We start from the raw sequence: 27573 nt of genomic DNA, 5'->3' as shown, positions 1-27573 counted from the left end.
GCTTTGGGGTTATACTGAACTGCTGTGATAATACAAGAAATTTCATATTGATGGTAAAAGAAAAACATAAAGCATGGCTTAAAAACGAATGCAAGATCATTAAAATATTTTTAAAGTTTCTTCTTCATTCAGAGCCTTGTTATTTTCATGCATGGAGCTAGGCCAACACATCATGAATATCAAGTTGATTAAGAAACCCAGAATCTAAATTAATGAGAGAATCAGCCAGCTAGTCTATTTCTCTGCTTTTAAGCATTGATAACATGCATTGAGACATTTTGCAGAAATAAGTCTGCTTTCATGTTTTCATGATCCCCAGTGCTATCAGGAGGGAATAACCAGCCTAAAGAACCCTGACGGCTTTGCCTGCACACATATGCACACACTTGATATGAATTTTATTAAAGGAATCACATGAATTTTGAAAGATTTGGAATTCTTCCTAGAAAGTCTCAATTCAGCTCCATGTGACAGTACTTCAGGGAATAACCCTGTGATTTAGTTGGTAAAGTCTCATTTGCTATTGACTCCTTAAGAAATACCTGTTGTCCTCATTACATCCCTCACCCTAATCCAAGTCAAAACATTGTGAGCACACTTTTCCTTCCCTACTGAAAATGGTCTGTAAAACATGTAAACATGTAATAAGGAAAAAAAAAAGAGTTATTTAGATCATGCAAAAGTTTATCTAATTGTATCTTTGAATTCTAAAATCAAGGAAGTACACATGCACAGGTCCAAGTTCTGATCTCTGAAATAGGAGGAGGTATAGATACTCTTTAGTCCTACTCTAATAGGTACTGAAAGAGTGTACTTCTGAGAAGTCCCAGGGATAATGAGAACAATTCATAGGTGAGGTGTTCTGTTTTATCCTGATCCAAACCTTTTTTTAAGAAACCCATGAAAAAACTAAGGTGATCCTCAATTATTACTTGTTACATATAGTTATATAGAAGCTCCTTATAATGCCATAATTTCATACTAATTAAACAAGAGTAAAAATGATACAAAAATGAATCAAGAAGTATTCGCTTGCAATAACCCTCAAATCTTTTTAAGTGCCAAACATTAGGCAATTTCTTTCCAGATGACATTTTACACTAATGAGTATCAAAATGTCATGCTATCCTTGGAAATGAGGTATTCCCACTTAGCCAGTCAGAAAATTACTATGTCAGTTTGAATGACCAGCTTCTGTGGAAAATCAAAGAATTATCCACCAAGCAGAAATAGAAAATTCCCAACAAGAAGGTTTCACACCTTTTTGGTTTAACACTGTGCATCTTGTATTCCTTTGACTAGCATATCTGTCTTACTAGCAAATTTTATGTGAATGCTTCAATAAACCAAAGCTTTTAATATATATAATATTTACAGAAGAAACAACTTTATAATAATAATATAAGTAAAATATAGTTAATATAGTATAAAATTATAATACTGTTATTCTACATTTGGAAATATAAAAGATCTTTCTTCAGCTTTGTCTTACCATTAATTTACAAGTTGCTGATAATACAAATTCTGCTTTACTTTCTTTGTATTCTAGCAAACTCTGAAAATCACATACAACTTGGATTGCTTATCTTACCCTCTGTGAAATCAAACATGAAAACTAGACTTCTCAGAATCTACAGCAGCAGTTCTAAAAAGAACTTATTTCCTATGAGGACAGAACTTGATTGTTATAAGTCGAATTGACTCTTGGTCTCCTCTATCTTTGATAATCATTAATGACATTTTCAGACAGAAATGGGCAGATATAGTAAAAAGGTGAATAATTTGGCTTTTAAAACTGGTGGTGCTAGGAGCTACATTTTCTTTCATAAAAACCTCTGTAAATGTGAAACTCAGTGTTTCCAGTGGCTGTATTCTTTTCCATATCCAGATATAAAGTCATCAATGTAGAATTCTAGACAAACAAAATTGCAAGCATGTCTTTAATGCTCAAATAAATAATTAATACTTAACTCCTTCTTCTACTGATTTTAACCAAATCTTTACAAAACTGTTCTTATAGTTGAATGCCTAGTATGATCTTATTAAATTATTTCCAATACTTCTGATCATACAGTATTACCATGTAACACATGGATATAAATTTATAGATTCCACTTTTGATTATTACACCAAGGACTTCAGGGAATTAATTTCTCAAATTGTGTTCAAGTTGTTGCACTGAAATTCTTGAAGAGAGTAACTGGAGCAGATCAATTAAGGGAATAAAGCATTAATTTTCAACACCAGTAAATTCCAGCAAAAGAGTAGCTTTGTTTAATGATTCACTGACTTCCTAAATATGCAAGAAAAGACTTTATGGTAACATTAAGATCCAAAGAAAAGAACCTTTTTGAGGATTAGGGTGAAATAGAGTTTTGATGCTGAAGCTCTATTATTTGCTTTTTTACACACATTGAGTGGCAACCTCATGTACAAAAAAAATTACAAAAAGATCATGTGGTTTGGTTTGTTGTGGGCAGTGGGGAGGTAGCTCCTAATTAGGGAATTCCAACATTTAATGTAGCCAGAGTGTATGCTTGAAGAGCATTGCCTGTCCAAGGACCTTTGCGTATGACTAAAACTGTATGCCATGCCAAGCAACAAAAGCAGATCTCTATTTTTTCCATATCAGGTACACACGTGGTGAATGTCCTTCCTCCTGTTAGTCTGCTCAAACACATCAAGTTTTCCTAGAAAGCTCAAGATTTTGGCTTAGTAGAGACAGTAAATGATTAACCTTCATAGGCGGCTTGCTACAGGATGTATCGTATTTGCTTTAAAGTTGCGTGAAAACCCCTCTCACAAGCAAAGCCACATGCTAGTGATAAGTGTCACAAAAGATCAAAATAAAAAAATTTAGTCCACAATTCGATGGCAACTTCACATCCCTGATGAAGACTCCAGTCTGTCTCAGAAAATGTCATCCCTGACTCACAGCTCTCAAACCAGTGAGCTGTTGATAGTTCCATCCCCAGAGGGCACAAGCAAACAGTGTAATTCTGTCACTAATTCAGTCCTATCCTCTAGGGTAAGCAGAGAACAAATATGAAGGAGGAAAACTTGGTTTGGGTATTCCATCACTAGATTGATGCTGTTCTGAGTTGGAGAATGAAAACTGACTGAATATTTTGCTATGGAACATGCACTCTTAGGCAGAATGCTCTTCCAATAGATAATACTCTTATGATTTTTGGGAAAAATTTAAGATAGAATACTGGCAGTTTGTAAATAACACAAATTACTAATTATTGTAAGAGACAAGTTTTACTTTCACTTTGCTAACTTAAATCCGTTGTGTTCTTGATTAAGAAACTTAATCTTATAACACCATGGTAAGATCATTCCCTACAAGAAACTATCTAGCACCTGAATGTTTAAAGTTATTGGTATGTTTACCATAACCATGAAATTTAAGCCACTTAGGTATATATGGAATTCTCACTTGTCTAAATTAAAAGGGTTTGCCTGTGTCTGTCTCTCCATCTGTGAAATTAGGAATAAGCCAGTCTTCTACCTGCTTTATATAAACTGTGCAGAGTTGGAAGGAATGAAAATTGGATATATCAGGAGTTCCAGCTTACACTATCATTTTTCACTAACAACATTACCTGCACAACATTTAAGTTCAAATCAAATGCGTTATTTTATCCATGTTTTATTTATGCAGACTCTGATAAGGGTTGTGACTACACAATCTCAGGCTCTTTGGCTCAGGGTCACCCTTAGAAATACCTAGATAGATACAGTCCTAATCAAGACACTAATTCAAAAGAAAAACATAGGAAAAAAATTTATCATGTACACTTAAAAGAAGAAATCTCCCTGCTTTTCTTCAATTGATCTTTTGGAAGTATTTGTAAACTCAACAAACAGATCCTTATCTTTCAAGGTAACTCCTTTGGGAAAACTCATCCAGCCCTAGATAGTGTGTACTACTTTCTCAGTTACCTATGGGTGTTTTTTTAAAAGCCTTACTCCACACGATACATGAGACTTTCTCCTCTGCATCTCTACAATTTTGTACAACTTGGTTGTTAATTATTCAAACATACTTCAGCCTCACTTCCACCAAGCTTAACTCTATTTAGATACCTTTTCTGCTCCTCCAAACTAAAGACTCTAAATCCAGCTGATAGTATTCCCACCCCAATAATGAAAATCTCCAAGAACACCTGTTAAGGCATGGCTGGATCCACACCTGCTCCTCTTAAAGGCCCCAGGTCTCTCAGAGCATCAGGGCAGCTTACCAGGTAGTTCTGATTGTGCAACTAGAACATGCTTCATTCCAGATCAAAATAAAGCTGAAAAAGAGACACACCCTTCTACTGTTCTACACTAGTGTAGGTAGTTCTGTCTCAAGGAAATCAAGAAAAATAAATATGGTTTAAAAGATTCTGGTGATAGAACATTTTCTTTTGTTTAAATACTTATGGAAGTGCTACCAAAGAAAAAGTTGAAGCTGTAAGCATCATGCAACCAGTGAGGCACTTAACCAAAGCTGGAATTACAAAAAGGGAAGGAAGCAGGATGAAAAATTGAGGAAGGCCTCAGAACAAGAATTTGTTTAGTGCTGCAGTATAACACGCATTAGACCAGGCTGAGATGAAATTGCTACAAAAATAAGCTGTTTCTAAACATTTATTACTTTGGCATGTTAGCAGAGCATGATTTGGTTCAAAACTGGAGGCCTGGATTTGATTGCCTGGTGAGTGCTCCCACCAGTAGCTGTGCACCCATACAACCTTCTTCAGAACCAGGCTCCAAGGAAGAGAAAGTGACCATGTCCCTTTGGTGAAGTCAGAAATGAGGCCTCTGCAAACCATTCCCATGTACTACCTTGTTTAGGAAAGCTTTTGGTCCATATTTTTTTTAATTGAATTCTCACAAAGAGTTTATTCATTTTTTAGCACCCAGGACATTGGCAAGAGCATGAGTTTTCCTGCAGTCATTGTTAGTACCAGCAAACACCAGCAGCCCAGAGATGCATTTAGATGACCCACAGCTCATAAAATTAATCTGTAATGTCTTCATCTTTTTTCTTTCTTCTCTCTACATTTTCTCAGATGATATATGTCTTGAATTCAGATTGTTAATCCCATTTTCTGAAAGGGATGGGAAAAAGCATGAGGGTGTCTGTTCTCTGTATAGCAGTGGAAAGGCCCTGAGCTGAAACTGAGCAAGCTGCACGGCACGTTTCACCTGAGACGGGAGTAATGTGCCCCAGGGAAACACAGCACTAAACTAAGAAATAATAAAAAAGAAATAAAAAGTAAAGAACCTGTGAGCAAGTGCGCTGACAACTCCACGGAAGCTGTCATTTCTGCTTCTTGGATTTACCTTTCTGCGCCACACTGTGCAGTCCTGACTAATCTGAAATTGCAAATACCTGGAGTCGGGGATCCCCAGACTCCTCGTTCAGTCTAATACTCAATAAAAATGGTCACCAGTGAAGCTATTAGTAAGAGTAAGTAACAGTCTGCCTGTGGATTTTTCCAATTGCTCTCTGGTAACTGTCAGAGCAATTAATGTGTTCAGTACCAGAGATGCTTCCCCTGAAGAATTTCTGTCAAGGAACAAGTTTCTTGTATTGCCAGAATAACTTGTCTTGTTTTACCCTTATAGTCTGAGCTACACTTTAGCCAAAAATGTCTTGTGCTGGAAAAAAGAAAAGACTCAGGCATTCAGAGTAGGTAAAACATAACATTCTTTCTATATAAGTGGTTTTTAATTTAGATTGAGGAATATGTGCTCTAAATACCTAAATGTATTGTTAGCATAACCAGTAAAAATCATACTGCAGTTATAAATTCATTATAGCTCGTTTCTTACTTTTCCCACTCTGTCTGTTTTGGGAGATGCATGGTAATTTTCCCCAGGTTTCTACAGCAATTTCATCACAAATATGCAGGTTGCTGAAGCTGAACCTCCAGAACACTGGACTCATTATTCTTTAATAGAGACATAGGGAAATGTGTAACAATGCAGGATCATAGCTTCTCTCTCAAATATTGCATCTTTCAGTAGAGCGGCAATAAGTAGGATAGAATTAAATATCAAAGTTTTCCAATCCCTAGGTTAAAAAATATTTCCAAGTTTTGGAAATATTTTTAAAGTGCAATCAAGATCACAGGCATTTGGAGGAAGGAAATGAAATTAACCAGAAATCCTCAGTATATGTCAGCTCTAGTTATACCTCCTCTTGACAATGTTAACCACTTCACATTTAAAAATTCATGCTGCACTTTCAACAGTATATTTTATGGGGATTTTAAGCCCCAAATTATCAAGAGAAAAGTCAAAGATCTTTAAAAAACGTAAGTAAATTTCAAACTTTAAAAAAATGTTTATTCATATGAAAATATTCCTGCAAGATATCAGAATCTTGATATGAAAATTAGACTAGCTGAAAAATGCTTATGCCAAATGAAAATTAAAACTCACCAGAAAAAAAAAAATCAAGAAAGAAAGATTATGCTTTATCACTCACCATTTCTTATTAGAAAACAGGAAATTGATACAAGCTTGTTGGAGGCACTTTTCTGGTATTTACTATGCTCAAGTTTTTATGTAACAGAGACAAAAAAAACCCAAAACAAAACAAAACAAACAAACAAAAAAGCAATATTTTTATTCATTTTATGACAGTGCAGATTTAGTATTTTCAGTGAAAACTTTACAATAAAGGTAAAGACAAAGTAAGATGAAGCAGAAAGTACAGCACAGAGCACCAATAACTCATGCAGGGCTGTAAGCATTTCAAAGGAAACATGTTAGTAGGTGCCAGTTTCTGTCTTTAGTCTATGAGAGTTATACCTTAAATTATTTAACTTAGTGTCTAATATATGTGAGATATGAGAATATATAATTTTAAACACTGCTTGAGATAAATTCTTCCTATAAGAGCATTGGTCCAAAATGGACCTTAGCTTTAAACTAATGGGGTGTGTGCTGGGGAAGTGGAGCACCATGGAATAAATCCAAACAAGAAGACCTCTAACACATTAGTACCAAGATTCAGAGAGGAAAAAGGACACTGCTTATACTTCAGCTTGTGAACCTGGAAAATAGTATGGTTCCAAATATGTTCACTTTTAAAAGAATGGAAGGAATATAGTTCAAACACATGTACAGCAGAGTGTAAGTACCCAAGATAGGCAATGAAATCTTAATCACCATTACATGGGTTGGAAAAATGGAATTGCTGTAACTACATGTTCTTTAAAAAGTGTGAATTCTTGATAAATATGTGAAGACAACATCAGAGCTAGGAATTTTTTGTTCCCTTTCAATTAAGATAATACTTGAATTAATCCATTTTCTGAGAGAACACACTAAATGCTGGTTTTTATTAAAAATGTATAGAAATAGATAAGTGCCCATAATAAATAGCTGATGTGTTAATAAATATAAATGTTAATTGGAAATGAAATAGTTCTCTTTTTTTGGTATCATAAGAGAATTATAGAATCATGGACTCATTTAGACTGGAAAAGACCTTTAAGGTTATTGAGTCTGACCATTAACCCAGCACTGCTAAGTCCACCACTAAATCATGCCTCCCATGCCCCAAATCTACACATCTTTTAAATATCTCCCAGAATGCTGACTCCATCACTTCCCTGCGTACCCTGTTCTGATGCTTGACCACCCTTTCAGTGAAGTTTTTCTGTTTTGTGTCTGTTTGGTTCTAGAACAACAAATAAAAAAGCTGACTTAAAACTCCCTTTGTTTCTGTAATGCAATGCTTATGAAAGAGATTCTCAATGGTGAGGCCAAAGAGAGAAAGATCTAGTCCTAAAGAATGTATAGAGTATTTGATATAGTTGTAAAACCTTGCTTAGAAAGAGAATGCAAGTTCTGACTCTGCAAAGTTTTACCTGTGGTGTACATATCTACATCCACAGAAAAAAAAAGTGTGGGCACTGTTATTTAGAACAAAATTGTCAGCAATGTTATTTTACTTTTATGCTGATACCTAAACTTTGGAATTAGTCTGTACACATTCAAACTAGTAGAGAATTGCTTACATAAAGAACATGGCATATGAAAGACAAATACAGTCTTGGCAGAGTTGACAGACTGACAGGCTGAAATCCTTGCTTGCCTCAATGACAGCACTTCCACCACTTTGATTTGAGATGAGGTTTCTTTCACAGACATCAGGACTAGAATTGTTATTAAGATTATCTCTTCTGATGTATAGCACAAAAAGAGATAGTCTGTCATCCTGCAACTCCTGAGCTGTAATTCAACTGGAGCAGACCATTTAAATCTTATTTTAAATTCTTCAAATGATTGATTTATTGCCCTTGAAAATAAATAGAAGAGAAAAAAAAATTTTGTAAAAAAAAATAAAACCTGTTGTTGTTTGAAGACCATGGATAAATTTTCAGGAGTATTTTAGAGTTGAGTGGTCTAAATTCTTATTAACTTTGGCATGGAAGTCACATAGGAGCATTTGAAATTATAATTTAATAGCCAATTAGGACATAAAATGGAATCTTTTCTCCCTGATGCTGAATGAAGGCTGTTGATGTTGTCTTGTGCATAATTTAATATATAGAATCAACTCAAATAAGATGAATTGCTGTATTCATTATGGTTTTCAACTTATTTATGTATCCTTTGACACTTACAAAACAAACATATACACATGAAATAAATAGTTACAATCTTCTACAAACTATGCAAGTCTGTTTTCTAATTACTTACATGACTCATTAGAGTGTGATGACAGTGTCAAATTCTATCAAAGAATGTCAAATTGCTTGAATCATGACTGACCCATCCAGACTTAAGCAGCCTGGGTGAGGTAATGCAACTTGACACGAAACCTCATACAGTGTCAGAAAGGTCATTGTTTTTCTCTACACATTATTTGATGAATCCAAGCAAAATTTTATGTTGATATTCTCAGTGGTGGAAATATAAAATATTGCAGCTTCATTGCTGTTTCTTAGGAATCCTATATAAGCAAATGAAAGACTTAAGGTGCCTGGATTTACACTTGCACAAATGGGGTAACTGATCCTTGACAGAGAAAATTCCTACTGTTGTATGTTTAAAAAACTTTAAATCATTATAAGTGGAGAAACCACCATATAATTCTCCACTATATTTCTGCAATACTTCTCACTGTTTAAATTGTACCAACGAAGGAAAAGGCAAAAATTTTAAAATATTTGTTGCTTTGCTTTTAAAGAAAAAAAAATCATAAAAATAAGATCATGAAAATGTAGCGATTTACAATAATCGTTTGACAAAGGAAATGAAAAGCTTTCTTTCACTGGTATATCATAAGGTTTTTGCAAAAACTTTCTTGAAGCCACTTTCAAGATTTCTAATTACAACACACAAATTAGAAAAATCTATGATAATGTTTGCAACTTGTAGAAATAATAAACCTCCCTATTTTTTTACTTACACACATTGTACATCTCATTTCTTTTAAAATCGTAAAACTGAAAATGTTCAGCAGAATACTAGAAAGTAAGACAGTTCTTTATATCTTTCTAATTTCTAGAGAACCACGTCTGTTACACATCCCACTCTTATCATTTTTATCTTCATTAGCAATTCTCTTGTCAGTATTCTATAAAAAAGTACAAAATTAATACTTTTTTAGAAACATAAACTCAGCTGTCTCAGCTGTGTCTGTCAAACTGATATGTACCATCTTTATTTAGAAAACCAAGTCATCCTGTTGTTCCATCAGTGAATATAAATATTGATATTATATGTAAATAAGTGCATAATATATTACATTGGAAAAATCCTTGTCATTTTTACTCCCAGACTATATAGTTGAATTATAGTTAAAAGATGTTTAGTACAATATTCTAATGGTCCCTCTTTTATGATCTTTAGTAGAGCTTTTCAAGGTAAAGTTAAGATATTATTTAAAGGAAGCTAGTCTAGTAAATTGCTAGAGAAATATAGGATTCTGTGAAATATATATCAATATATGACAAACATGTAAGACTATATCTTTAAAAGAGTATTCAGTTGGAAGTCAGGTTTTCTTGAGGAGCAATAATTTCTTGAAGATTATTTGAAGTACAGAAATTTTACACAGTTCATTAATAACAAATATTTTAGTTTCTGATTCATGTAGACCAAATTAAAGTTACCCGTCCAAATTTGAAAAAATTTGAGTTGACTCTCTCTCCTATTCCATGAAATAATTCAAAATCTTATATTCTATACCCACATTTTAAAAATCAAATATCTGGAAAACATTTTAGAAAATGAGATTATTAATTTCTAATTAGCTGTTGTTTTTCTTGTTTTAGCTATAGAATCACAGAATCATAGAATCATGAAATCATAGAAACATAGAATCATAGAATCATAGAATATGCTGAGTTGGATGGGACCCATCAGAATCATCAAGTCCAGCTCCTGGCCCTGCACAGCTGACTGCTAACTACTTGCTTACAATAATTTTTAAGTCTGTGATTTAGCTGAAAAGAAAAAACTGATGCAAAATGCAGGGTTTCCTTCTCCTTAAAAATCAATTAATTATCCATTTCCTGGTTTTTAATGTCCTGTAAGTGTCACATATGACCATGGAAGAACTATCCTAGTGTATTTCATATATATTCATGTTAATATTATTTCTTACAGCCAAGGTCATGCTTCTTTCTGTAATTTTCTACTTGTGTCCCTGAATATCTTACAGATATTTATTTTCAATTAAATCAGTCTTAACCATTCTTATAGTGTCATACTGAGAAAATTTTTCTTTATTCCAAAAAGGAGCTGATGTATCACATTTTTAGAGGTCTCTGTTTTTAATCTGCAAAGTAAATCTGAAAGCAATTTTATTTGTCATTTTTCACATGGATTTTCAAGGGTTACCCTTAGCAAAATTCCATGCCAATGAAAGTGATGTTGACAATACAGAATATATGAAGCATCTCCCCATTAAATCTTACAGAGGTTCCACTGACCAGAGGACTGACAGGTAGGGCTCACAACAGAAAAACTTTTATCAGTGTGTGTTTAAAAACAATTTACTCTCTGATTGTCCAGGTCTCCAAGGACAAATTTAGCAATGAAAATGAGAGGAAGCACTAAAAGTGTTAAGCCAGACTAGAGGTTTCTGTGTGTGTATGTGTATGCAAGGCACTTGGGTAGCCTCTTTGGAGTTCAGAATAGGTGAAGTTTTCCATATAGGCATATCCTAGGCATGTCAACAATATACAGAGCAATAACATAGCTTAATGTATAACAGGAATTTTTAATGGAGCATAACATCATCAAATTTAGAATTTTGTGATAAAAAATATAAAACATTTCATAAGTTTAAAGATTCAGACTCAGCAAAGAACAATTGTTACAGTATCCTGAAATAAAATGGTTAGTTCTTTATAAAATAATTATCAATATTTGTAATTTCTATTAGGTAATTAGTATTTGTGATTCTTATTGAAAATCATCAAAACCTAACACATTTTGAGTTCTTGGTTGTCCATCACGACACTGCACTTGGTCTGCATACAGAAACTCATAATTCAGATTTAAAGTGAGAGTCATTTTGTATTTGAAACCCTCACATCATTGCCTCTTTTCAAGTAATGGAAGTGATAAGGGGCTATTGCTAGAGTGTTTTTGATGCAGCACTTTTGGAAAGCAGCAGCTCATAAATATTAACACCAGGTTTAATATTAATGATAGAATTTACAATATGGTATTAAAATTCAAATAAAGAGAGTACTGTGCAAATACCAGTTGTGCACATGAATATAAAAAGGAGTATCTCATATGGGAATTTATTCTCCATCCCTGTGCAATTTTGGCTGCATATCTCTTGGTTTACAATCTGATAAAGAAAGACCTAACCAACAGAGTCAGCTTACTCAAGCCCCTTCACAAATTCTTTGTTTAAACATTATGTTCTAGAGCTGAAACCTTGGAAGAACTCTGGTTTTACAGTTCACCTCTTAGAGGTATAGTATAAAGTCTTTAAAAAGACTCTGAAGATAACCCTTTCATATTAAAAAAACCCCCAACATTTAAAAGCAAAGACCTAAAATATTACCTGTGTGCATTTTTGCAAATGTCATTTCTTGATGCACTTCTTCAAAACTAGGTGACATTTTTCCAGGGTCTGTATTCCCAAAAGACACCATACAGACTTTGTCTTAGCAGCTGCTGCAAAGTTATACATTAATACTGTCCAATAAAATATAGTTCCTCCCTGTATATGCACAGGGCCAGAACAGCTACTCTTCCAGCATTTCCCACTGCAACAACCAGCAGGACACATAGGCTCTGAGGTTTATGATCCTTGCTTAAAAAGGAACATATGGCCACCCTACATCTGTGCATATATCTTCACCACAGGAGTACAGCTTTTGTGTGGAATCAGAATTCCTTCTCCCTACATTGTTCCCATAACTAAATACTCATATATTATGAAAATATGACTATGCTTGACCTTTTTCTACTTCTAGGAACCTTCTGGGTCTGTTCAGCTGCTACTTCCAGAGATAGAGGTTTGGGGGAAGGAATTCAAATTTTTAAAACTGAAATGGGGTTAATAATATATTATTATCACAGAATTTCTTGAACTTCCTCTGCTGTCAAAAAGCTGTTTTGGTAGAACACTTGAATCAAAATATTATTTTGTTTTTTTTTTTTTCCTCAACAACTACAGTACTAATAATTGTGCAGGTAATTGGTATTGAGATAAATAACTGCAGTATTCTTGATAGTTGACTACAAATGGTAGTGCTGCAGAGTAAACCCTTAGTATGATCAGAAATGCCAGAATCTTCATTTTATTGAGTAAATTAGAGTGTACATTTAGAGATAAGTATCAGTTTTGAGTATCAGACTGTTCTCTGTAAGGAAAGTTCAGTCTGAAGTTTAAATCCTTCTCTCGATTTGCCAAATGGGATGTCTTCATGCATAGATTCATCAAAAACCTTTTCTCTACAGAGTATGGATAGAAACATACAAATTGGTTTCACATACAGATGAATTTTTTTATCTGCCTTCTTTTTTTCATATATAAACTATTACTCTCTCATCATTGAATGCTGACTTAATCTGCAATTTGGAAGCAAAACTTGCAAAAATAAATTTGGGAAAGTCATTGAAATATCACACATGAGGTTTCTCTTTATTTCCTTTTTTCCTTTTCTTTTTCTAGCTTTCACTTCTTTTAATTTTAGCTCTTAATCCATGAGGCTAAATTCAATGCGTCCTTATAGGGTGGAATATATATATTGTTAGTATATAAGTGTGTGTGTATGTATATAGGTGAAATGAAAACCTACTGAATAGAAACTGTGGGCTGTGAATTCATACTAGCTTTTGGGTTTTTTTCCATGAGTATTCTTTTATTGACAGTTATTCCTATATAAAAATTGAATCATAAGCCTTATTACAGATTCCTTTTCTTTAAAGTATAATATTCTTGATTCTATACTTTCTCTCATAAAAAGGAAAAATAAAATAATAATGTAACTAAAACCTAAGATAAGAAAAAACCTAAAAGTATCATTTAATGAAGAACATTGTGTGGTATGACTACATTCATTCAGTATCATGTCTTGAGTTCCTGAGGTCAGAATGGGCAGCTCTATCATGAAATATGTATATTCTATTACAGTTTTGTGTATATTGGCATAAGATAAAGCTTAAGTTGTCTTTGTGTTGGAAAGAAAGAGAACCTTTTGTGCCAACAAGTGAAGACAGAGTGGCTTGGCATGAAAATTAAGAATTCAACAAATTATGATATTGCAAATTTTTCATGCTGGATATGTGTTTTTTACTCTTCATTCATCAATACTGTACCTAGATAGATCCTGCCTTTTACTTTCATGAAATAGAGGATTGTCACTTCCAGCTTCCACTGGAAGTAGTAGTACAGCTGTCTCAGATCAGAGTCTGAAGGCCAGAGCAGTGCATTTCAGGCTCTAGGAAACAAAGAAAGTTATTTGTCAACAGGTTCACTTTGATACTGTATGTGACATCCATGTAAAATTAGCCCTGGCTTCATCATTTTATCCCACTGCAGCTGGGATCTGCAGCCGGGGGCTCCGGCCACACATAAAATACTGAAGGGTTTGAGCTGATCTAAATTTCAGCATTACAAAGAAAATATTACAGCTGTATTCAGGATTGTTTCTCAACTCCTTCTAGAACTAAGTGGATTTTAGAGGTTCCACAGGATCTCGTTGCTCTCATCTAAATGTTTCCTGAAAGGCTATTTACGCAACAGAGAATCCTTTCATTCACCATCTCTCACGTAAGCATGGTCAATCTGTAAGTAGTACCTGCCTCCATGTGTGTATTGCACAGCTCTGCCTTAAACAACAGCTTCTGTGATGAACTAAGTTCCTAAATCAATAAAATCCCATTCACTGGGTGAAAAATGTTCATGTACTACAGAAAAACCAGTTTCTGATTCTGTCAGGCCAGAAGCAAAGCCTCTGCAATGGATGCATTCAGGATATGTTTTTGGTTCTGTGTGAGCATTTACCTATCCACAGACAAGACTTTGTCCATTCTTCTCCAAGTGTGAAACTTATGACACTTCACTTACTTTTTAATATTTTTTTTTAGCAGCAATAGCAAACAGAAGCAATAGCAGTGTGAAACTATCAGGATTCTGACTCAGTTTAACAAAAACTGACATTCCTACACACCAAGTTGTATTTCAGGGTAACAAAATACTTTTAGAAGTAAGCATAGAGGTCACTCCCTAGGGTAGTGGGCTCTGGCTATCTCTGGAAAACAATACAGAAGCCCTTTATTACATACCATGTAGCTTCAAACCACTAGTTCAAGAAGAAAATGAAAAATGGCAGTTTTCACAGCTAAAGGGATGTTTCTGGTTTCGACCTTACAAGTAGGCAGTATTGAAATCCCATTAGGCTGAATCCTACTAAAATGAGAGAACAAATGGAAGTATCAGTGGGTCAAGTCATTGGTCCTACTTTGGCTGAGCATTAATAGAAATTTCCATTATATATATAGTTCATTTTTTTTTCTCCTAGTCAGACAATCATTCCTCTGCATAAGAACCTGTGACCACTTAATACACATGCAGTTCAGGTTCCACTTTGCAAGCCCTAGCCATCCTTTCAAAAAGAAAAAGACCCCCTCCGCCCTCAAAAAAAAAAAAAACCCAAAAAAACCCCCCAAAAAAACCCACACAGTGAAATTGTTCAAGGCCTTGAACAACCCAAACTTGACTATTTATTCTTAAATATTATCTTCAAGATAGCAGTGTCAAGTGTCTAATAGTACTTAGGCATAAACATTAATTTGATATCTTTTTGGTTTTGTGGCCACAAATGGAAAGAGTGTAGACCCATCCTGTTATAAAAGCATCTTTCCCATCTTCCAGCTCTTCAGCTCAAACACCAATACCTTCTCCAAGTCATGGATGTTGTTGCTCTGGCACAAGGAAAAGGTTCATCCCTCCTTGCTTCACTCAGGAATATCCCCCCTTTCAGCAGTTCTTACTATTTCAAATATCTGCAAAGGTTAAGAAAAGCCTGGAACAGTTTTCTCACCGAGATTTGGAAAGAGAGAATTTCGGGGAAGGAAGAGGCTGAAACCTCTGCCAGCCCATAATTATCCCCTCACTCCTGTCAGCTGTGCTGTTACCTTCTAGGCACAGGCTGCAGCTCATATCGACTTCTCACCAGGATTTCTGTATCTTCCTATAAATGCCTCTAAACTTCTGTTTTGACATTAGTTACAGTCATAATGAGTAATGGGAAGTAGCTATTACACATTTTATAGAATTCATGGAGCATGTATTTGCTTTTGGCATGCAGTCCAGCAGAGAACCGCAAGATTAAGTAGTTACATCTTGCAAGCTGAGAGGCACATTTGCTGTATCGTTAATAAACATCATGGCTTTGAATGTATTTAAATTAATATAATTTGTTAAATCTTTCTGAACAGGAAATCAATTTAACTAGGGTAGAGACAAAAAGTTAATCAAGCTTAGTCTGAAGAAAATTGGCCTTTTCAATTTTGTTTACAGTAAAATAACTCCATAGATTTTTAGCAAAAAAGAAAAATAAGCAACCTGAAATTGTGAAGTAAAATCTGAGTTGCATAAAAGATTTCTGAAAAGTCAGGAAGGTGACAGGTTCTTTACAGCTTTTACTGAAGTTTCTGGAATTATACAGGGAATTACAAGTACAACTTCTGTTTGCACTAATGGAATGTCAATGAAAACACAGCCCTTCAAGTGCTCTGTGCTCTGAGGAGTTTGTGCTGTGAAAGTATCCCTCCCAAATAATTTTGGTTTATGTCATATGCCCAAGGCAAATCAGTAGTTTTTTCTCATCACTACCAAAGAATTAATGTAAAAACACAGATATAAAACACTCTTCTACAGGGCAGATCTCCCCCTGAAAAAGCAGCCATTTGTTCTGATCTGTCTCTCAGCAGTCTTAGCTGAATGACTGTGGCAGAGTGGAAGTATTAGGATTTTTAGGTGTCTTCATTTTGCTTTTTGAAGAATTTATGAACCAGAAATAGCTACTGGCAGGGACCAAATCATAGAGAAAACAGAAGGAAGGAATTGACTTTTTGACTATCTGCTGTAGATGGTCATGAGTAATTTGTCAGAAGACATTTCCAGATGGTGGAACACAGCCTTATAATTTTTATTCAATGATAAAAAAGATAATTATTTTATTTGTATGTTTCCACTTTTTAAAGTTTCCCAAGGCACACTGTTCACAGTCCATGTCCACTTAAACTCATACCTGAAATAAAATAGGGTGATAACAAACCTCAGAATGGCTGCAGAGGTTATTCATTGCCGATCTGCCTTGTCTCCCTTCAGCACCTGGAGCAGCAGCAGCAGCAAGAATTTGGTCTTTTCTTTCTTTATTTCTTGCTCTCTCCTTTGACACTCTCTCCCTGTTTACTACAATAATTTTCAGATGTTACAAAAACTTAATCTAATTCTGACTAGTTACCAAAGTCTTCTTCTGCAATGATGTTGTTTCTTGATTAGTTAGAAATATATAAACAGACTATATATATATATATATATATATATAATCTTGATGATTTCTAGTCTGATACTCCAGATTCATAGCAGTGATAAACCAAACTCCTCAAACTACCCGGCCTTGCAGTTAACAAATTTTGTATTTTGTATATGCAAAACAGAGGAAGAGGGAACTCAGAAAATTATGAGTTTTGTATTCAGCCACTGTTTTTTTAAACTTGACTTCTGTTATTGCTTTGCCTTTATTCAGGATTCATATTATTGTCTCGCCTCAGATTACCTTTCTAACTTTTTCAAATCATTAAAATAGAAACTCTAAAATTGAACTTCAGAAGACATATCTCCAGTACCTTTTTCTTTCTTTAATCAATCACTGAGACTAGACTGCAAAGTAAATATTAATCCTCATTGTTCATTTCCCCTCACATTAATGCTTTCACTTCTATCCTCAAAAATTTACACATCTCTTACAAATCCAGTTCTTGCTTCCTTTTACTTTTCATTTTCCCGGTTGGCCCTTCCTTCTTTCCCAGGGTTTTGTTTTGTGTATTGACCTACATATATTTAAGCCTTAATTGACTTCTGCAATATTTCTGTTAAACAAACATTTTATTTTATTTATTTTTTTAAGTTTCATGCTTTATTCTGCATCAGGTTCTGACTCTATGTCCTTATTTTTTAAATTCTGCACAATATCCTTTCCAGAATGATCATGGTTTCACCTCCATCCTCAGGTCTAATCACTACACTATTCCATGTTGCCTCCTTTTTTCCTTACAAAAAATTTGCACCTTTTGTCTCTCTTTTTTTTTCACCTTGTTCAGCAGGCTAATTCACTCATCTCTTTAGAATATTTCATGACTGATATTTTGGAGCTGCTGTTCCAGCAGGAAGACTATATATATGACCACTTCCTTTAAATTATTCTATACTAGTGAACCTGATTTCTATGAATACAGCTCCCTTTTTCACAAATTGTCTAGGTATAAATGGCAACCATATGATTAGGAAAACTCCACCAAAGTTTAAATCCTCACTAACAATTGATTCTCAGTAGTGATGCTGAGGAAAGAAGTTCAGCTACAATTACAGAATTAGAGCTGTATTGACTTTTTACTTGAGGCTCCAACTCTCAGTAGACAGCTAAAGTGATTCTGTGTACATGACAAGATCATAACCCCTGATGTTAGAGCTACAATAATTGTAATTACTGCCTACAGAAACATATTATTTCACTTAATCCTTCATGACTTCAGTAGCCATATTGAGCTCATTTTTGTAACGATGATTCTAGTGACAAAAATTCTGTGGATGGGAAAAAAGCTCTTCTGACTGAATGTTTCATCTCTTTCAGGGTTTCACTGTTGATGAGTAGTTTGATGTTTCTATCTAGCATTTCAGATTTTCTAATATTCTTGTCTTTGAAAGTTCTTCATCTGTCCACATACCCTACCTTGAATCATACTCACACAGAGCACAGCAGGCCCCCACAGTATCTTCTCTCTTTGGTGGCATGGCCAGCAGCTCTTTGTTTTACCTCCCATGGTGTGGCTGGAGGGTGTGTAGAGAGACTGAGGACAAAACCCTACTGGGACAACAAACTGAAGTCCTACTTAGTATCTATGGTTGCAAGAAATCATGGGAGCAAATTATCCCCCCAACTGCAGGTAGATTTTACCTTACAAAGTCCCTTCGGCTCCCCGTAAAAGAGAACAAAGGAGCAAACATACATATGAGCATACATGCAAGGCAGATGGCTGGAAACCAGGAATTTGAAATGATGCTATATTGAATGTATCTCACAGAAAGATAAGAGTCAATCAAATTGACTTTTGGAGGTTTTTTCTGAACTGAAGACAATCCCTTTTTTTTGATGAAATCAGTAGATTATAGCTCATGGATGCTTGAATTCCAATCTGAAAGTATGCTAGGGAAAAATAAGTTATTTTGTCCCTCTTTCCTCCCTTTTATAGGAAATATGGATAAGATGACCTTACATGAATGACCTGTCATAAAATAGGTCTCGCCATAGAGTAAGATACAGCCTCTGCATTCCATGGGACTGGTGGAGAGACGAGAACTGTCTGCCAAAACTGGAGAGCTGTATCCTGTCAGTGTGGAAAATACTTAGCAGTTCTAAATTGTGAGACACATAAAACCTAGTTTTATTACTGTGAAATCACTGTCAGAGGTTTCTATAACAAAAGCTGTGTAATCTTAGACAATTACATATACATTTATAATGTATATTAAAATGCTATTTGCTTTATGAACATGTTCCAAGTCAGTTCTTGTACACTGTGAAACTGAATGACCAATGTCTTGATAGTACCAACCTTATTGACACTAGTTTCCAACAGAGAAAATTATACATTATGGACTAATTAAAGGTCTAATCTCCTTAGGAAAAAGATCTCCCTATTCTTTATTTGATTCGGATTTTGAGTAGTGGAAAACAAAATCAGCAGGCAGATTTCATTATTGTATTGGGGTTCAGGAATAGTACATTTTATAAAATAAATGTTGTGCTTTATTTATTATGTAAAAGCTTGAAAAAAAATAGCTTAAATAGTATAAATGCCTTTTCCTTTCTGAGAATTATTCTCCTAGGTGCTTGTCAAATTTTAACTACATTTTCAAAGCAACACAGGGAAATTCAATGAGCCAGTCCCTACTATTTGAGAATCTTTTAGTTCTTAAAATCATTGCATTGTGGTTTAAATAATAATCTAGACTCCTTCCTCTCATCTATACTTCATGCCATTTCTTCTATATTTTTAGAGTACATGGAGGACAATATCAAAATCAAGGAACTAATATATGTATTACATATAATATATTTAATACATGTAACTGTTTGCAAGATCTGTGTTTGGACCATTTTAATGATTATTTGTCTTTCTGATTTTAGAGCTACCATCTTTTCCAGAATCATTGTTGTGACTTTTTTCCTCAATCCTTGAAGTAAATTTATCTGAAAATTAACCAGAAAAAAAATCCTGCAGAATTATCAGCACACTTTTAGACACATACGGACAAGTATCTCACAGACAGCCATTGCAGGAGTGCATCCAAGTAATCAAGCAGAACAGCACCAAACACGCCTCCAGGTGAAGAGGCACAGCAAATTTTTAACTCCCTGGCACCAGGCTACATACTAAAGTATTATCAGACTCATCAATATACTAGAAAAGATGGAAAGTGGGTGCTCTGTGCCAAAGGCCAGTGTCAGGTATTACATCACGCTTCTGTAGGAGTGAGAAATCACCTCCCTGAGATTACACTGCCACTTTGTTGTCATGACTTGTGAAGGAAAACCAGCCACCCTATTTTTATAAGCCTATAAAGCACTGAAGTCCCTAATGTAGCTGCCTGCAGCCTGCATAGATGCACACAATGTGCTGCATAACACAGCACAATAAATTCCAAAGGGGAGAGCTTCAGCATCTCTGGCTGATTTCCCAACAGGTCTGGAACCTTATAGAAAGAACAAGATGTTCAGACAAGAAGTGAAGAGCACTATGTTCATAATAGCAACTGAATACATAATGAACAACAGTAAGGAAAGAAGAAATATATAGAGCTACGTGCAAGATATGCAGCAAGTCCTACCTTGGCTTGCAGACCACTTAGAGCTAAATTCAGTGCCTGCTCTGGCAGTAACACAATTAGTGGTCCAAATGCTGCAGCCATGAATACAGAGGCTGTAGTTATCATCTACACACTGCATGCCAAGATAATTCACTTTGCTGAGAAGAGAATTACAGTATCTAAGTGGCCCTGCTGAGCCATTCCAGTTCCCAGGCACACTGCAAAGTAGGCCACTCTCAGCATGACTATGGTATTTTCTTTTATATACACTATCCATATGGTAAAAATAAGACCCAGATTTTGCAAAGAGCTCTGTACAGATAGACTTGCTTTTTAAGCTAAACCAGGTCACTGATTTGTTGAAACAGTTTCATGCTTAGGAATTACACTGAATTGAAGGCACTAGCTGTAATGTCAGATACTTTATTACATTATTTTCTGGAAGCAGTGATCTGCATATCCTTGTAGCACATCATTATAGATGAAAAATTATACCTTCAGTTACAGAAGAAGGCTAAATTAAGACAGGCACTAAAAGTTCCAGTTGCTAGTATCATTTGTCACTGCATAAAAATCAATGATTACTTAGAAAAGACATCTTATCTATGTGCAATGTAAAACACTTCGAGAATTCTCTATATGAGTCTTTTGACATCTTAAAACTTTTTCAGGAGTGAAGAACTCTACTACTATTATCTTTGAAACCTACTGCTCCCCACCTGGGATCATCTGGGAAAGGCATGAGAGGTCATATCTTTTCGATTTCTGTGTAATAATCTCTGACTCTGAGAATAGTCATCCCTGAAAAAAATTCTTCAAATATACATTGTAAGCATGAGATAATAAAAGTGTGTGCCTGCTAAATCAACATTATGTCAAACTACACATTTATCAACACTCATGACAGTTCATGAATTTTTCTTGAGCGTCTTGACAGTAATCCACTGGACATTGGTTTTCTCAATGACCTCTTGAAATGGCCCCAAAAGCAGATGAATTTCAGGTGTGAACTCACCAGTGATAACAAGGGAAATAACTACAAAAATTTTTTTTGGTCCACTGGCAATGTTCTTGTTCATATTTCTCTGAGTTTCATCTAAACTGGTTTGTGAGGTTTGTATTACCTGAAATGAGAGCAGAATATTGGCCAATACTCAAATTGGCATCCACTCCGACTGTTCAGGTTGTCATTGACAGGTTAAGTCAGATCCCAGACTATGAAGGTTTACATAGTTATTTTTCTTAGGGCTGAGATATTTATACTTTTCATATTGAACAACATGAGGCTACAGCTGGTCCATTTTTTGTATTTTCCTCTGGTCCTTCTGGATCAAAATTCTGCCATTTGGCATTTCAATCAATTTTCTCCTTGATATACCATCATCCATAAATTTGCTGAGAGTGTATTATGTCACATCATCCAGCCTGCTGATGAAGATATTGAATAATACCAGCTCCAGTATTGACCCTAGGGTGGCTCTGTACCTCTGCCAAATGAACATCAAGCTATTGATTACTGCACAATGAGCTTGGCAGGTTGGCAGTACAGCTGATTTTCAAACAGCACAACAGCCCATTTGTGCAGCCCACAGTTCCTCTGTTTCCAGCTAAGAAAAGCCTGGAAGCCAGTGTCAAAAGTATTGCTCAAACTCAAGGTGCATTAACCCATTCTCCTCTCAGACATACATTTGTTTCTTCCTTCTGATGAAAAGCAAGCAATGTGGTCAAGTTTTACCCTGGTAAAACCAGTGGTAACCAATTTCATTCATTTCTTTCTTGGAAATTAATTCCAAGAGGATATGTTTCATGACTAGGGATTGAGGTGAAGCCAGCACTTCACATGCACTTCACCTACACTTCACCCTATTTCACACTTCCCTATTTCCTTCTGGCTGTTCTTTGGGTGGAAGCAACATTTGCTTTTTTCCAGTCATTGGGAACCTTGAGTAACACAACTTCTCGTTAGGTGATAGACACTTTTAGTGCTACCTCTGTGCGCCTATGGGTGTCTCTCCTTGGTAGAGCTGGGTGCATATCCACAGTTTCTGCCTATCCCCTAATGTGTTGGTCCCATTCAATCTGTCCCCTCCCTCAGCCCTTTGGTTCTCTTTTCCTTTCATAAAGGAAAAGAGCATTTCATAACATATTTTAAAAGTGTGTTAAGAAATGGTTTAGATTCCAAGCATAGCAGCCTTATGAGTACTATTGATGTCTTTTCAATATATTTTCATCACCCAGTTGAAAATATATTATAATTTCCACTATTCAGATATTTTACTATTGGCCATGGAAATGAATGCAACAGTGCTGCTTTTGTTATATAGGAAATCTGAGCAGAAGTTAGAAAAAATCCAGTGAGGGATCACTATTCCCAGACAGTGCAGCAATGGCATGATATAATTTTATCAAATGAAAATAAGAACAGATATCCAGAACCTTGAGAGAAAGGGGGTATCATTCTATTCCTGTCAGGAGGGGCTGCTTCCACAGTATTCCTGTCAGGAGGGGCTGCTTCCCTGCTTCTGTTTCCACCATACAGCTGTTGGAGTTTGAGTACTGCTTTTATTTCGGTTGCTTGGAATTATCACTCTTAGTGATCTGTCAGTGCAGCCTCTGCACTCAGCCTACCACAAACAATAGATTAAATCATTAATTCTGAATTGGTGTTATGATAGAAATATGAAAAACATAAACTATATGAGGAATTTCAGCTGAAATATGCAACTTCTTTTAGGTACTTTGTCAGAAACAGATATTCCAGTATAAAAGAATCTAATGAATTTACAGAAGAGTCTTATACATATTGTAGGTTGAATGAAACAAGCAATGACATACGTTCCACAAGGAATTAATGTTTTTCGTCTGCTCTGTGAATAACCTAAGCTGGACACAATTCCATTGGAGGAGAGTGAAAAAAAAACCAAAACACCACATTTTCCAAACAGAAATAAATAAGTAAAACATGAGTAAATGTTAGGAAGGACACCAAAAGGTAGCTACATTCTGACATTTATTTGTATATATTTGGATCCCTTGCTATAAACCCAGTAGTAGTGTGTTTGTCACTAACTGTGCCATTACCAAAGGGATCATCTTCCATGGAAATTCTAGTCTACCCCCCTTTGCTTTAACAGGTAAATCCCATACCACAATTATCTCATGGGAGGGCTGACAGAAACTACATGGCACCTCCTGACATCCCTTTCTGCACTTTAGATAAACCATGACATGAGTCAAATAAAGTGATTTATGAATGCAACACTATCTCACAGGACTACACAGTGCAATTAAAAAAGGGGGCTTTGAAAAATCTTCCAGTCTTTCAGGATAAAAATAACAGACCAGAATTTCTCTTAATGAAAAGATATTAGAATTTTGTCTTAAGATGTTTCTCAAATTTGTAGTCACAAAAGATAAATAAAAATGGTTTTTTTCTTCTAACAGCTAGAAATACATTTTATACTAGGACTTGCAGTCCTCCCAAGAGTCACATCTTGATATGCAACAACGCAGAGGAAAATGCACATAGAATGTCATAGGGCTAAAATGAATGAATTTTTAGCCCTAAGTAAAGTAAAGTAAAGTAAAAAGCCCTGTAAGAGTAACTGCAGGGGATAATGCTTAAAAACTAATAGGTATTAAATATGTGTGTGTATATTCACATATTTTAGTATAAATCTGTGGGGTAATGTGGAGTCAGACCACATTATGACAAAATGACAAAATGAACTCTCCCCTAATGTATGATCCAGAAGAACTCCTTTCTGGGACTGACTCACACTGTAGGTACCTGAATTAAAATTCTCTTTACACCACCTGAAACTTTCCTTGTTTTTCACTTCAACTGTTTGTTATGTTAGAAATGTTTGGTTTTAGGGAACAGGAATTAATTTTTTGAAAATTGAAAGTTTAAAGACAAATGTCCCAGTAAGTTCCTGTCTATGTTGAAGACCATACAGAGGAAGCTTATTGGATCAAATACCAGGAAAGTGGTCTCTTTAACATTCAGGGGAAAACTGAACATTCTCAAAAAGTGACCTAAAAGATACAAAGGATAAAAAGGAAAGTAAAGGCTGAAAAACCTCATCCCCTGTTCCTCCTCTAACAAACTGGGTGCAATTACTAATAAACCCCCTAAACATGCTACTGCAACTAGGGCACAGGGTAGGATGACGAAACCATAAACCATAGTTATATTGAACAGATTCCAGTACCTTTGTAAGCTACCTATTAATTGTTATCACCAAGCCCAGCCCATAGCTATTCAAATCCATGCCACTCTACTATAAAAACTGCATGTTAAGGGCAGTACTGGAGCTATTTCTGGATAAAAAAATAATCCTAGGGACCAGAAAGGTATTAAAACCTCAAAAAACCCTAGGGACCAGAAACACATGAAGGCCTCCACCCAGAGACATCATGAATTCAAGCAACATGACTACTGACTGCTTTAGTCAAATATAAAGTACAACCAAAATGCAATCAGTACAGTTTTTTTCTTCTTCTCGAGCCCAATGTTGAGCACCAAAAAATGTATTTATCCTGATTTAGGGCAACTTTGGGAGAAAACTTCTAAAGGGGTTCTAGAAAGCAGATTCAAGCGACCCATCCCCCAGCTGGTTTGGGAAAAGATTTCCTTGGAGAAAAGTGGAAACAACTGGTTTATTTAAAAGGCAAAGCATTCACCAGTACAAAAAATTAATAATATTAAACAATAAAACCTCCTGTCGTTTCAAAGAGATGACAGGCTCAGAAAGTCCCCTCCGTGGGCTGTAGCTCAGCTCACGGTCTCTTATCGGTCACTCCAGCACTGGAAATGCCGCGGCCCAGGCTTGACCTGGTGGGCCACAGGTGCGAGCTGCCGGTGCTCTTCTGTGTGTTCAGTCCAGAGTAGGTTCAAGAAAAAGAAAAACCACAGTCTAGGGAACTTCTCTGCCTCAGCTAGCTAAGAACTAACTAAAAGCAAAGGAGAGCCCTCTCCTTCCATCTGTCCATTCTGCAAACAACACAGCCCAGGAGGAGGATGCGGAGGAGCAAGTGCAGTTTCTGGTAACAAACTCTGCGCTTCTTCTCTCCCTCCCTTCACTCTCAGAACCAGTCTTAAAGGTGCAAAACTTATTTCTGGGCTAAACAGACGAATGGGGATACAAGCATCATAAAGTCACCTCAAGACAGGTACCTATTTAAAAGAGAAAACAAAGGGATGGTTATTTTGTTCATTTAGCTGCAGTCTTCAAGTGAGGACATGAATAGATCCTATATCTTATATGGGATCTTCATGCAGGAATTTCATGTTCCTTATTGAAAAATCAGGCTGACGAAATCCTACCCACAGTTATTACTGTTATTACTGTTAAATTTACATCTGCAAGATCCAGTCTGTCTTATATCAATACCTAACCAGTATATAGAAGCCACAAATTTTCCAAATAAAACTGTATTACTTGGTCATTGGTGTCATTGTAATTAGATAACATCTAAAACCACACTGATTTAAGAAACAACCAATTCTATCACAGTGTTCGTAGTCTCTGAATTTTAAAGTATTTCAGATCTTTTCTAAATAATGATTTTTGGATGCAATTAAAATCACGATCCAGCTCACCTTTGAAAAAGGAGACCTAAAATGATATTTCTCACTGTAATAAAAGAAGACATTTCTTTCAAAACATGTCTTTTGTAGGTATTGAGGTTCAACTTCAAAAGAAGCTTCTGTATCACAACTCATTAAGGATAACTAATGATAAATAGCACAAAATTATTCTAAAAGTGATCTGCAGCTTAATGTATTAGTGCTTCAAAATAGGTAAATCTTTGAGCACAAATTAATTGCTGTGAATTTTGATCATTAAGACTGACCATAAGTCACGAGCAATCAGAAAACAATATTATAACCCTTTCACAAAACTGTTCTAAAATTAAAATTCCGGTAGAAAATAAGTTGCACAAAATGCACAATAATATTTTGTGACCCCTTTGAAAAGCATATGAGAGGTTTGCCTCTACTTGCTATTGCAATTTTCCCTATGGATTTAAGGAAATGGCTTGAGTCGTCACTTCTGAAAAGCCACCAGAAGAATTTCCTTGGTTTTGAAAATCATTAAAAATTTAATAATATAGATTCTAATATGGACACTTGCTCAGGTGACAACAGAGGGCTTTGATACTCAATTACAATAATGAAAGCTGAAAAGAGATTTTTGGAACATGCAAAAAAACCTGGCAGTAAGCCAAAACTTTTTTTTTTTTTTTAATTAAATAAATCAATTATTATTTAGTAACTAGGAAGCATCATGGGAGTTTGCTGAGTGTAAAATAGAAAAAAGAAGGAACAATGACTAACCAAAACAGAGAATCAACATCTTCAGTACTGCTAATATCCTAATGCAAAATTTGCATAATAAAGCTAACAAAATTGGCAACAAAAGAGAAAGAATGAGAGAGAAAAACGACCTCGGATGCTACACCAACACTGCTGACCTGCATGCCCTGTTAGAAGGCTCTCAGGCTGTTAAGGACAAATCTGCCTGTCCTGTTGGAGGCTCTGTCTGGAGCAGCTGCACTGTATCCCCCTTGCCTTGGGGCCCACCTGTGACCTTTCTTTCTGCGACAGACACGTTAGCATCCAATGCTCCCTTCTGTTCAAATGCTTCAGTGCGGCAGCTCCAAGCACAGAGACTTGGCAGGGATGCTGAAGTGTTGCATCATTAGAGTGCAGTAAGCCTGCAAATGTTAAACTGCACAAAGCTAGAGCAGGATCAGGGGAGGCAAACCTGGTGTAGGTTTATCTACTCATCTATACCACACATGCATAAATAAACCCACCCAGTTTTTGTTGGAGATTCGTGATCTCCGAAGCCTCAATCAAACAGGTTTGTTTCAGCAGGAAATAGCTGACTCACTCTGAGAGAAAACTTTGGAGTTAATTAGCTGTCACACAACACTGTGGGATCAGGACCCAAAGCCACCTTGGAGAGCTGACTGAT

General features: G+C 35.6%; 1 long non-coding RNA gene across 1 annotated transcript in view; it reads right to left on the bottom strand.

The window, feature by feature from the left end:
• LOC116808223 (uncharacterized) overlaps nt 1-21166 on the bottom strand; it is a 28016-nt gene extending 6850 nt beyond the window's left edge. Inside the window, exon 1 of the long non-coding RNA XR_004367716.3 lies at nt 20609-21166. This is a non-coding gene — a long non-coding RNA (uncharacterized lncRNA). The remainder of the gene's footprint in view (nt 1-20608) is intronic.
• Nucleotides 21167-27573: the final 6407 nt, after the last annotated feature.

The sequence above is a fragment of the Taeniopygia guttata genome, chromosome 4 (genome assembly GCF_048771995.1).
Source record: "Taeniopygia guttata chromosome 4, bTaeGut7.mat, whole genome shotgun sequence".
NCBI classification, from domain to species: Eukaryota; Metazoa; Chordata; class Aves; order Passeriformes; family Estrildidae; genus Taeniopygia; species Taeniopygia guttata.
The sequence above is the reverse complement of the archived record's forward strand: the minus strand, read 5'-3'. Positions and strand labels throughout refer to the sequence as shown.